Below are 13,552 nucleotides of genomic sequence, written 5' to 3' on the forward strand. Positions count from 1 at the left end.
AGACTTCTATTCTTCTTCTGTCTATCTAGGAGCTACAAGAAATAAATTCACAATGAAGGAAATACTATCACAATTTCTGATAGCTTTTCCTCATGGTCAATACAAATGATTTTTTGATTTGTTCTGGGATATGTAAGACTGGGTCTCACAGATCTGTCAATCTGTTGCTTTCTGCAGCTTTGCCCAACACAGCAGAGATTTCTCATTTTTTAGAGCACAGTTTAAAATTGTGCTTTTTCTGGCAAGGCAGGTTTGGTCAGTTAAGAACCAGGTGATCATCTGGTGGCTAAACAACAGATACATATCACTGCATAAAAGAATGGGAAATAAAGAAAAGTGTCTCACCTCCACAGCCATTAGGACACAGCCCAAATCTCTCCTGACACCAGTGAGGCACATGATGAGTGTTAGAACACTGAGACCCACAGCTGATCACACCAAATGTCCACCGAGCCCAGGATTTGTCTCCAGCAGGGTTTCTAAGAGCTGAGCAGGGAAAAGCAGAAAGAAGACATGTACGTATGGCAGTCCCCACAGGTTGTCCCACAGAACAACCATTTTTAACTGCACCTATTTTCTGAGTGGTTGTAGTTTCTGCAGTTTAATAATTGTTACTAAATTTCTCATCCATAGAGTTGTGCAGTCTCTCCTTGAACCCATGTAAGCTTAGAGCAGCCTCCATGGCCTTTGGAAAAAGCTACACATCTAGTGTCTTCTGCACAAAGAAACCAAACTTCATTTGGTTTCTTTTGAGCTTGGCTCCTGTGAACTCCATTCAATGGTTCTGAGCTGCATTGGGGGGAGACAGCAAAAATCCAACTTTGTCCATTCTGCTCATCAATTTATAGGTCTATCAACTGCCTTTTAAACTGAGCAGCCCGAGTGTATGCAGACTGTTCCTGCTGTGGAAGTAGTTCCACCCTTTTTGGACTCCTGTGAACATCTCCCAGTTGTACTATATTCTATTTGAGATGAAAGTACACTCTTCAACACGTGGGTGAACACTGATTCACAGAGTTGCTCTCTAGTTTTTTTTCTCATTTAACATTTGGTTAATGTTTTGGCTGCCTCTCAGCACTGAGACAATGTTTTCATGGAACAAACTATTATAATCCCAAGATTGTGATCCTGAGTCATAATGGTCAGGTCAGAGCCTGTAATTTTGTATGTGAATTTAGGATTCGTTTTTCCCACATACATCAGTTTAGATCTATGCATATTAAATTTTATTTGCCTACACAGTCTCCTGAGGTACTTCTGTGCTTCCTCATGGGTGATCTTCACGTTTACTACCCTGAATAACCAACTTCCTATTATCCTCAAACTTTCTCACCTCTGTTCATCTACTTGTCCCAGGAGTTTATGGTAGGTTTACCAGGACAGACCTCAGCACAGATTCTGCAGAACCCCAGCAATGAGATCCATTGCATATTTTCTTGGTTTCCCTTAAAGGTCTTTGGCACTGGACTTTTTATCAAAAGTCTTTCAGAAATACAAGTACAGCAACTTTCTCACCCTTATTCACTTCCTTGTCAACCTCTTCAAAGACCTTCGATAGATTCGTAAAGCACGGGTTACGTTCCATCAAAGTCGGCCATGGTAAGAATGGTTTTCATTTCCTTTTCATTTTAGTCAACACCATCAGATAACAGTCAGTGGATCACAGCCTAAATGTAAGTGGAAGCATCTCTGATTATTTAACAGATTGTGCTCATTTCAACCAAGACAAGACTGGGCCGCTGAAGTACCAGCTGCTTATGGGTTTCTGCTGAATCTGATTTGCTCACTGGGGATCTGTAGGCATGGCCATGGGGACCCTGAGAGCTACAGCTGACTCTGTGAGAGGGACTGCCATCTAGGGTGCTGAGAAAGGCCTAAGGAGAGTTGGAAGCTCATTAGCAGCCCCCAGTTCCCTAAGTTTCCCTGGGAATCTCAACACGATGAAGTTATAGATAGGAGATACTAAATGAGGATCACACTGACATGGAGAACTGGGGAAGTGCTGAATTTCCTATATCCATCATGTCCTTGTTTCAGGGAGATGTCACATCCTGCTGCTCAGGACAAGCACACCAGCAAGGGCAAAATGACAGAACAACTCATATTTCTGTTATTCCAGGAATATTTGCCTCTGTCCTCTCTGTAGGTTCTGTAAACGTCCAGCTATGACAGGGAAAAAGAACACATGATCTACAGTCTTCATAGCTGCAAGAGCTTTCAGTCACAGTTGGGCATTTCTGTATATCCCTTTTTCTATTGAAAAGTAAATGTAAAAGAAAAAAATTATCTTTTTCTATCCCTTCCCCACCCCTCTCCCTCCCCCCATGCTATGAACTATATGTTCATTTATAATAACATGGAAGAAAATGGATGCAAAATTTTAAATAAAAGTGAAACAGGAGGACAGATCTTGCAGAACGAGAGCTTAGCAAACAGGAATGCAATCTCTGCAATTCACTGTTCTGAGAACATTAGCAATAAATTAAAAAAATACTTCCAGGAATAAGCCAGAGGCTGTGCTGGTATCAATCATGTTTCTGTGGAGCATAGGTACAATGCAAAGAGTACTGCAGAGAGCAGTAAACAGATGGGCTTCCACTCCACCACATGTTTTACTGAGTATTTGTGCACTCATATTATCAAAAAGGAGGAGAAAAAAAGATCTTTTTCTCTTATTTTTTACAAATGTAATACCTTTTATGGAACATGGGTTTGTCTCTCTTTGTCCTTCTGTTTTATAGGGGGACATGAATTATGGATTCTGAAAAGGAATAAATAAAAAGAAGTATGAAAGCAAATGTGGCTAAGGACTCCGATTTTCTAAAATTTAATTATTAGCAGTAAATAGCTGCCTTTTAAGAGTAGCCCTAATTGGCCATTACCAACAGTAGCTAACAATTTCAAGGCAATTAATATTTTAAAATAATGAGATGGCTAATATATTACATTAGAGCATACAGTAAGCAGAAGTCTTGCTAATTATATATATTATTCTCCCTACTTTGCTTAATGAAGGTGTCTGGCTTGTAGATTAATTCATTCTTGCTCTATTTTTTATTTTTTTTAATCAGTGTAACTAATCCTCCCACACACTATTGTAGCATTAAAGCAGAAAGATGTGAATGAAGCAGTGAAAGAAGCACAAAAAAAAGAACATTAAAATGAAGATTTAGTTCCAAGTTTCAGAAGCAGTTGCCCAAAGTAAAGAATTAAGATGTGGGAAATTAGACAGAAAATGCAGAAGCCTGAGTCAACATTTATTTAACACCTTCTGCCTAATGCTGAAAATGTAAATCTTCACAGAGGTAATCACACCCAGATCATTCTGATCTTCAGAACATAGCAATTCTTCTGACAAAGATATTACCACTCCACAGTTTAAATGATTGTTTTTCCCATTTTCTCAAAAGCAGAGAGAGGAGGGGGCTTGGATAGATGGAGATTTCCTCCAAATTGGGAGCTAATCTTTCAGGAAAGAATAGCAACGAATGAATTATTTACAGTCAAAATCTTCTCATTTGTATAAGTCTACTGCATTTTGCTCTCAAATATTGTCTGTGTGCTCAGTTTGCTGCTGCGATTGCACAAGAGAATCACCTTCGCCAAAAGCCAGAATATACAAGTTTTCCTGTGTTGTGTACCAGAAACACAGTGCATTGTACACTTTACCCCTGGGTTCAAGAAACAATTCCAAACTCCCTGGGAAAATGATCCCTGTTTTGGAGAGAGGAAAGCAGAGGAAGCACTTCCTTTGGCGTACCCCAGTGACACAGGGCACTACCGTGTCCTGAGCTCAGCCCTGCACACCCCATGTACACACACACACACACACGGATCACACAGTCCCACACCAGGGCTCGGGGGCTCTGCCCAAACTCTGAGAAAACCCTTTTCTGATTTCTTAGTGAAGCCCAAGCAGTACTGAATAGCTAAAACAGTGTGAGGAAATGTGAGGTCAAACTCCACTTACTCACCCTACTGCATCTCCTACATGTATGAAATCCTCTTTAGGATCCAGTAGGAGCTGTTAGTCAGCACAAAAACAACTGCTCAGTAAACAGGGCAAAATCACAAAAGGAACTGTTTCAGTGTGGTAAATGTCTCTCAAACATCAAACCAAAGTCATATTTTAGCTGCGAGCTCGATGGACAAATGGACAAATGGAATGGTGATAAAAGTTACCTGTACTGTGAAACATAAAATAAAGCCCTTACACCAACAACGCCTTATTAGATTTGTGCATTTGAGACACAACACAGCACAGTAAATGATGATGTCTGCTAAATGAGCATATTCATTTGTAAGCGCTCAGAAGACACGCACGCTCATCCCAACACCAGCATGCCCCTTAATTAAACATACAGCAGTGAGTACGGGTTCCCAGTTATGCACACAGCAACAGCTCACACACAGATTGCAGTTTGTACACACTTACTCTCTTTTGTCCTAGACCATACCCATCAGACACATAACAGCATCTTTATCTCCTGTGTTTGCACCATGTGAAGGAGGAAGCAGTCTTTTTCCAAGACTGAGACTTCTCAAAATACTGTTCTTCCACTTTTGTTTTTCATATTGTAACCCTGATAATGGATATTGGCTCTTGGAAACCAAGACTCAAGCAGGGACATATGAGGCAGGTTAATAATAAGTGAATACATAAATGCATCCCAAGTCTTTGAACATGATTTTATGGTTTTGTTTCTGTAGTTGCTAGTGCACAAATAGATGCAATCTGTTGAGGTTCTATCACTGTTGTGAAAAATCTTGGTACTCAGGTCTTGAGCTGCTCAAAGTATTTTTTCATGTAGTGCTATGTAGCAGATAACCAATTACTTTTCTGATCAGAAATCCAAAGGATAGTAAATAATACTGTAAAAGACATCTAAGAGGAAAATTTACCCATAAATTCCCTTCCAACTTCTGTTGCTGTTTCTCCTGGGTACTAATTTGTCTAAGACCTTTTTCTGATTTCAAGTCCCTGGAGAACACAAGACTAACATGAGACATTTAACACACGCATCTACTTATCAAAAAATAAATATATTACCAGTTTGTTGGAATATGTTGCAGTACGTACCCTGCAGCAGAGATAAAGACCAACCTTGGCCCACAGATCACATGATAGCTCAACAAACTGCTGCTTTGTACTTTATCTGTCTTTGGTACCCACACATGGTGCCTGAGCTTCAAGCCAGCTCCATAACTTTTCAACCATTACAGAAAATAAATTAAAAAAAGAGCAGTACGGGCTTGAGGCAAGTGTTCAATTGTCATTAGAGTGAGCAGCAGCTCCCTCCAGTAAAATAACCCTGCTTTAATATTCAGTCTCATTATGGTCCTTTGAGAACTGATGTGACAATGGGAGAGGGGATAAAAGAGCTTAGATGTACAATTATAGATATACACACACTTGTGTGTAGGATATCAGTCTGTCTCTATATCCCACTCCCAAAATGGGTAAAATCCAGTGAAGATGATAAAAGATGGATAAAATGCCCTTTCTGGTGTCTCCCATCACTTGGCAAATGCTCATTATTGAGCTGCCAGTAGAGACAGAGACCTTGTTCCCACACCAACCTCAAGGACTGACATGGGGCAGGGAGACGTTACCAGCTTCCCTTTAAACAAAACTGGAGAGAAGGATTTTATGCTTCTATCCCCTGAAAAAAAGGCACCAGGGCAGGAACACAGACTTTCTTGCAGGCACAGAGGCCTCTTTTCAAAACACGCAGAGGAAACGTCAGGTTTGGGGTTGCCAAGTACCTGATTTCAGGGTTCATTCTGTTACTGCATATAAATGTCTCTGGTGTGTGTTTGGCACGACATGTTATCCTAGACTGATCATATGTTCACAGATTGTGGAGAGTGTGTGAAAGCCTTTTTTGCTGTAGTTATTGGGCGAAGTCACGTCTGTTACCTGGTACTCATGCAGAGAAATCTGTAATCTGGGAACAGATGGTCTGACTGAGTGAGTGAGAGAGAGAGAGAGAGACGCTGTCTGGAAGACTGCAGAGTTTTTCACTCAGAGGAGAGGAAAGAGGAATGAACAAATCCACCACAGCATGACAAAAACATGAAAATATAGAAGAATGTCAGTCCTGAAGGTCATTCCTTTAGAATTCACCAACTGTCTATGTACCATATGTGCACATCAACACACCAAAGAGAGCCCACCATCCTGTTGCACAGAGCTGGAGGTGGCTTACACAGCCAAAAATTGTGGAATCGTAGACTTACCATTTAAAAAAGCAACACGCTCCATAGTCTAAGCATAGGGTCTGAAAAGAATCTGAAAAAATATATAGCAACTTCTGCTCTGGAATTTTTACAAAATTTGATAGCAATAGGCTATCAAATTGGGAAAATTCACATCCTGGTCTTCAAGCACTGTCTTTGCAGGATACGTTTGGATCTGAAACTTTTCCAGCAACTCATGAGATGCAGTCTGAGCCTGGCTTTGGAGTCCAAGTGCCTCTGGAATTGGTGACACACACCATCAGGACAAGCCCATTCTTCACAAACAGTTACATGAAACTGGCTATTTTTACTAAAATGCAGCATTACATTACTCCAAAATAAAATTAATTGGATCTAAGCTGTCATAAAATCTTATTCAGCCTTCTTGACAGTGGGATTTTGGGAAACAGCAGCCTAACCAAAGGTACCATCTCTGCTCCATCCCTGCAGCTGCCATCACACCTTTAACCACAGAAGAGATATACCCCAAAAAATAAACCTCTTACATTCAAATAAAAACTCATGACCATCCCAAGCCCCATGTTCCCAAAGACACTGTTCAGGATATTTCAGCCAGAATGAAAACAAACAAGACTCTGTGAGAAAGCAGGATCACAGTGATGGCAGTGTGAGGTCTGGAGCAAGGGGCTGGCACTGCCTGATGCAGCCACAGGCCCCTGGCGTGGCAGAGCCCTGCAGAGCAGACTAGGCAGGGGGAGCAGAGGGATCATCCTATCGACATTTTGCTCCCAGAATGACACTGTGCAACAGGTCCGTAGGGAAAGCGGGACCTAATGACAAAACCCTCCGGCCCTGCGAATTACACACAGCAAGGACTATCAGCATGGGTCCTGCTAAAAGCTGGTCACATAAAACCTGCCACGGGAGCAGGAAAAAGGGGAGAATCAGGGCATTTCCCTGGCTAAACCACTGGATGAAAGAAGTGGTGTTTCCCTTACACAAAACTGATTTGAAAAGATAATCAAGCCCTAATCAAAGAGGATGGTTTCCTCTAGAAACTATAAACATGAGGGGTTGCAATCTCACCAAATGATTGTCTGAATGAGACTGAACTTTTAGCCCTTTCAGCCTACAGCCAAAAGCTCTACTTGTAACACACCAGATGAAACCAATTTTAAGAACACTTCATTTTAGCCAGCACAAGATTTTACATTTGGGTGCTATCCAGTACTTCAATTTTTCACAAGAAATCCACATTGTCAGATATAGACAAGCAACCCTATATTTTACTATTTGTTCTTCCAGTAATGTGTCAATCAATTTGCAGAATCAATTTTCAAATAGAACCAAAAGGTTTTTTTGCCTCTCAATAAAACTGACTAAACGAACCATTAAAAGGCAAAATTCCTCTTCCCTCTCCTCTTTCTGTTCCAGCAAACAGTAGCAGAGGCAGAGCAGGGTAACAAGATCCAGGATTAAACATGTTGCCGATAGAGTGAAAAAATCCATTCTTTGACAGTAACAAAGTGATCTATCATACCTCATGCCTAAGCTACAGAAGAAGACAACATCCTCCTGGTTGGTCTCAGCTATTAAAAGTAATTGCTAGGAGCCAAAAGCTGGCTAAGACACTCTGGAAAAGTATAAAGTATCTTACAGGAGAAATGAAATACAACATTGTGCAATACAAAAAACAGGCTTTGACTACAGCTTTAGGTGTTTGCCAAGTCATTTATGTAGATGGTGATCCTGCAAACATGCAAAAAGGGAAAATATCAACCTAAAAGCACAGAAACAGCATCTTTGCTCTCCTCTCACTTGCAAATTTTTACACTTCTGAGGCAGGATGAATTCATATCACATGGGTATTACAAAGGCTGTGATACCTTTCTTTCACTTCTCTATAGCTATAGAAGAGAGTGTTCTGTCTTTAAGGAACAAGTCAATAATACAACTTAATTCCTGGACCATTTATCTCTGTTAATAGATCACACCTGGGTAACCTCTTAGATGCTGCATGATTTTATCTGCCAGTGCAACTTTGGTAGCAATTCTGATAGATATAAATGCAAGTATAATGGCAGTATCTGAAGCTCTTCACAACTGGTGCCAGTTTGGCATACATGCAAACACCCTGCAAGGACATACACACTTGTTGAGATCAACAGTCATTTATAAGGTACTTGGCTCTAAGCATAATGCCAGCAAGGTCCTGGTGAGTCTGGAATCTGTAGAGGTTTCTTTTATTGGTGCTGATGATAGAGATGAGCTAAATTACAGAAACTGGAATGGCTTTTAACATTATTCAAGGAGAATGTTTCCAAAGAGCCAATGTTGCAAAAGCCAGAGGTAATTTATGTCTCTTCCAAAATGATTGTCATTTCAGAGAACTCCAAGCTGTCTATGTCTAAATGCAACAGGTTTTTTAGAGAAAAGAACCTGTGTTCTGTATTGAGCAACCTTTGCAGATCCCAGACGTGCTCAGCACCTTGCAAGGTCAAGCCCTAAGAAGTTTTTCAGGCACATTTGGAAATTAACAGCAAGACCAAAGAACCAAACTTCTGTCCAGATTTCATTTAGTGTATGTTTGCATTGAAAGGCACACTAAATCCAACAACAAAACAATATTTTCTTTTTTTTCTTCCCCCCCTTTATTTGAGTGGCTGAAGCTCCTCAGAGGCCCAGTAATGAAACAAATATTCTAAGTGCTGTACAAACATGGAACACAGAGGTTATCCCATCCCAAAGAGCCATTTGTTACACACCTCCAAGAAGAATCAAAACAGAGAACATCATAAGCAAACAGGTGATCATAGATTTTGGTCCTCAGCTGTTACACACTAGTCAGCTAATGACTTGGTGCTGGATTTCATGGTGTTTAAAATCTTTATGGAACAAGTAAGAGCCTATATTTTTTACCTATATTCATGCAATTTAAGTCAATATAATCCATAAGAGATTTAATTCTCCACGTTGCTGTGGAAAAACTTCAAGTATAAGTACACTGCTCCCAGGAGAGACTAGCATTAATAGCAGTGCTGGTTAACCTAAGAAAGGAGCAGGCATGCAAAAGGAGAGCAGAACTTTTGCTACAAGCAGCATTTCACTTGACTCTTCAAGAGCAAATCTTAGCTTTTCTTCAGGGGAAATAAATCTCCTAAAATCAGGTGATTTTTCTTACCTTACTATCCTGTTCCCTCTAGTCCTATTCCTATTGCAGAAGTATTGTGAAGTTGCTTCTTCTACAGCCAGCATAGCTCACCATTCACCTTGTTGAAAAGTATGTCACTGATATTGCTTCAACCTCCAAAGTCACACCCTACAGTATTTTATTAGTGAACAGCTTCCTTTTCCTGGGCTAAGGTTTTGGGTTTTTTCCATTTATTGGTTTAGTTTTATTCACATCACCTTCCTGAAAGCCCTCAAAGACACACCTTAAAATTACACTGTGGGTGAACAGATCTGCCTGTCCATGGCTCAGGACATAGAACACCACCTCCTGATCACAGCCCAAAAAGATGGTCTCATGGTTTGTTGCCACCCTGGATAGCAACAGTACAAGTGACTCCCAGCAGGGCTGGTTTCAGAGGGCCTGAAAAAGCAATCACATGTATGGTAATGTTTGAAAAGTTAAGAGGTATATTGAAAAATCTATTTAGACTATTATTATGGACTTTGAATGGAATATGAATATTCCATTCTGGAATATTTTGGAATATTCCTTTTTAGGAATATTCCTCTGACTTTATATGTATTCAGAAAATTGCCATGAGTGTTTTTGATCTAAGAAAACTATCTGTAGCCAGTCTAGCAATCTGACATCTAGTTCATTCTCTACTCTCTTTACGTTCCCATCAAAAGGAAGTGAGACTCCTCTCCAGCTCAGAGGGGAACTGGGTAAAACACAGGGTAATTCAGTCTCTGAGCACACACAGCCCGTGACATCGCTGTGGAGTGTGCCAGCAAGTGCCATGGTTGTGAAAAGAGGTGTTTAACCCAAGTGATGTAACCTGCCACAGTTCACTTGGTGTCTTGCAGAGACTGTGGCTTCCATTCAAAGCATTACAATCTCTATCCTGAAACCGATTCAGCCCAAAGAAAGAAAGGGTTGTTACAACAACCCGAATGGTGCCAGGATTGCACAGAAGGCTCCAACACATTCTTTGTTATGATTATTCTATTTCCATAGCTCTACAATGCCTGCTGTGGGAATACATGGAGACCCGCTCTGATTTCATCCACCCTACTAAGAGTCAACGAAACAAACTGTCAGTGCAGCATAAACTGGGATAACCGATAACTGTACCAACATGGTAATAATTTCATACCCAGGTAGCACGTCAAAGCTCCAGCCAAGAATGAAGCCCTGCTAGCCTGGCATTATACAAACACCACCAGGGAAATTCCTTGTCCAGGCATGCTTACAAACTAAACAGACAAAACAGGCTACGTGTAATAGGGAAAACAAAACCACAAAGACATTAAATGTCTGGCTGAAGGTTACACCAGCCAGTCAATGGCAAAGCTAAAAATAGAATCCAAGTTTCTTAGTCTACTACATGTGGCAATGGGAACTGTGTGGCACATCAAGAGCCTGATTAGTCTACAGTCTTTGGCAAGACCTACTAAAAGTCCTTCATTAATATTTAGGGACATTATTTGTACTCTGCTCTAATTTACTTTCTTTCTTTCTCCTCAGAATGGAAACTTCATAGGATCTTCTTCATAGGAATGGGGGAGGTGATGACTGCTATGGGATGAAGGAGATGGATAAATAAGTCCCCCAAAATGATAAAAAAACCCCCAAACTTCTTTAACACAAAACATTATCCCTCTCAATGTTCATAAACGTATCTGTCAGTTATCAAAATTAGGATGAAAGCTACCGTATTTTTAATTGTATCCTGAAAGCACATAGAGCTAAACAAAGCCTATTACTCATAGCATTATGAAGAGTAATACTCCACACAATTATGAGATGTTATGTAAGTCCATACGTAGTTTTAAAAATAAGAGCCCATATTTGAACCCCAAATTTCCTATATTTAGGAATTTGCTTAATTCCCAGGTGGTGGATTAGGGTAGGGAGGACCACAAATAATGAGCATCGATTTATCAGCTGCACATGAGTCTCCCTGTTTAGAGCCCACCCACATCCATATAGCTTGCTCTGGGTGTCTTTATGTGGGATTTTGAAAAGCACTCATCATTCTTTTAACTCTTCCTCTCTTGCCATTAGGCCTCTGTAACTTGAGGTAACCTCACCTGAACTGGGATTGCCAAATGACACAGAAGCAACAGAAAGATCTCTACACTCACTACTTGAGAACATGTCAAATCTCACACTAAGACTTTCAAATATTACACATATTATCCTAATTACTATCTGACAGGTATTTCTTTTATTTACAGTTAATTTCTTGAATAAGTCCATGTGTATTATATGGGAATTGAAAAATCAGCCCCCTTTCCCCTATATTCTATTAAGTATGTTAAAAAGAAACCATACATCTTCTGGTTGCCAGTCATTTACAGTAAATGAGATTTGAATTCCAGACTCTGGAGTGCAGCCATTTAGGATATGCAGCTTTGCAAAGTATTTTCCACAATGAAATCTCCAATGATTTGAAGGTACTTCACATTAACCTTAAGCAATTTATTAGTGCAAAACCCTCTAAACTACTGACATATCTGGTCAAATTAAAACATGATAAATCTGATGCTGGGATTATAGTCATTATACTGTGCGGAGAACTGAATTTTGGAGAAGCTGGTGGTTTTTGGATCAATCAGCAGAGTTCCTTACGGTCCAAAAATGAAATTACAAATGTTTTCAAGAAAAATAGGTGCCAGCTCAATGCACAGCTTTTGTGCAGTACTTGAGATTTGGAGTTGCATTAGTTGTTTATGTGGAAAAAAACAACAAGCAATGTCAATGAGCTATCTGAGAAAATCACTAACAGAACATGACTTGCAGAATTTTGTCCTTTAAAGATGAAAGAATAAGTGTCACTTCTACACCAATACCTTTATAAACTAAAGTCTCCATGAAATAATATCACATTCTACCTTTTGTAAAGGGGAGTCCAGAAATACAATTAGCCTGTAAAAATTGAGATATCTGAGATTTGTGCAGCCAAGTTTCCTCCTACCCAAAACAAAAGGTTACACATGCTCACATGATGCAAGGAATTCAAGCTACTGCAAATGAGCCAGGGTAACTGTCTGGATGCATTCTCAGGCCCACTGCAGGTTTAAATCAATTTAATTTAGCCTGGTATTAAAGAGGGTTATCCAAAATGTATTATATTGCCTTTGCTACTACTACTTAATACCATACAGTAATAAATATCATAACTTGGATGATGCATGGTGTCTTGTGTATCTGCATAACCTAAATGCATGTTTTAGTTCAATTTCTGATCCTGTGTTTATATATAGGTGACATACATTAAAACCAAGTTGACAGAAGTCCCTAATTACAAACTCTCTGGAATTTAGTTTGAAATCCAAACACCGAAATGCAAACAGTTTCTATTGTAGCTTCAGTTCACATCTGATGTTTAATGAGTCTTGTATTTCCCACAGAGGGGAAAGCAAATCCCTTATTACTTGAGAGAACTTAAACACATTTCACTTTCTCAGAAGCTACCTATTTTCTGTCGCTATTTGTGACAGTGCTGCTTTTGCTAACTAATGTATTCTGTGATGTTACTTCAGAGAAGATTGCTGATTTTATTCCTCTTTTAGGGGTTTCATTCACAAGGAAACATCCTTGTGTCTTTCAGAGACAGAGCTGTTTGTATTGACCCGTCAATACCTTTGCATCTGTAACAAAAACAGGTCCTTTTTAGTGCAGAATTCAGGATTACAGCAGGTCCAAACAGGATGTGCCTACAGGGAACACATTAATCTAGCAGCCTCAGTGCTTCTGGATCATGCACATTTTCTCATGCTATCAGAGGCCCCAAAGAAGGCAGTAGCTACCAATTGATCCATCAGATTGGTACTGCTGGCAGTTCTCAACACAGCAGGGTAGGAGGTTAGCAGGGTCTGTTGTATAAATGAGAGCATGACCATACACGCTGGAAATTTTGCAGTGTTTTCATATCTTCCATAAGTCACAAGCTATGGAACAACTTTCTTCCTTTCTGGCAAATCTGTTTATACAGATTTCTGCCAGTCCACTCAAGGCTGCATTGGTTTATTCTACAGCCAAGTGCACTCTTCAAGGACTTCCCACTGAGGGGAAGAAAGGTGGAGACATTATTAGATATGTTTCAAAAGTGTCAGCCTTTCTCTCTGTCTGTTCTTCAGCGAAGGATGTCCAGCCTTGCACGTTAGAACCTTT

General features: G+C 40.0%; 1 long non-coding RNA gene across 2 annotated transcripts in view; it reads right to left on the bottom strand.

The window, feature by feature from the left end:
• Nucleotides 1-351: 351 nt before the first annotated feature.
• LOC108500949 overlaps nucleotides 352-13,552 on the bottom strand; it is a 199,972-nt gene continuing 186,771 nt past the window's right edge. For both annotated transcript variants that reach the window (XR_001876085.1, XR_001876084.1), the window contains exons 8-9: nucleotides 2,695-2,761; nucleotides 352-486 (exon numbers count right to left, since the gene is read on the bottom strand). This is a non-coding gene — a long non-coding RNA (uncharacterized LOC108500949). The remainder of the gene's footprint in view (nucleotides 487-2,694; nucleotides 2,762-13,552) is intronic.

The sequence above is a fragment of the Lepidothrix coronata genome, unplaced genomic scaffold (assembly GCF_001604755.1).
Source record: "Lepidothrix coronata isolate B3197 unplaced genomic scaffold, Lepidothrix_coronata-1.0 Scaffold97, whole genome shotgun sequence".
In the NCBI taxonomy this organism is placed as follows: Eukaryota; Metazoa; Chordata; class Aves; order Passeriformes; family Pipridae; genus Lepidothrix; species Lepidothrix coronata.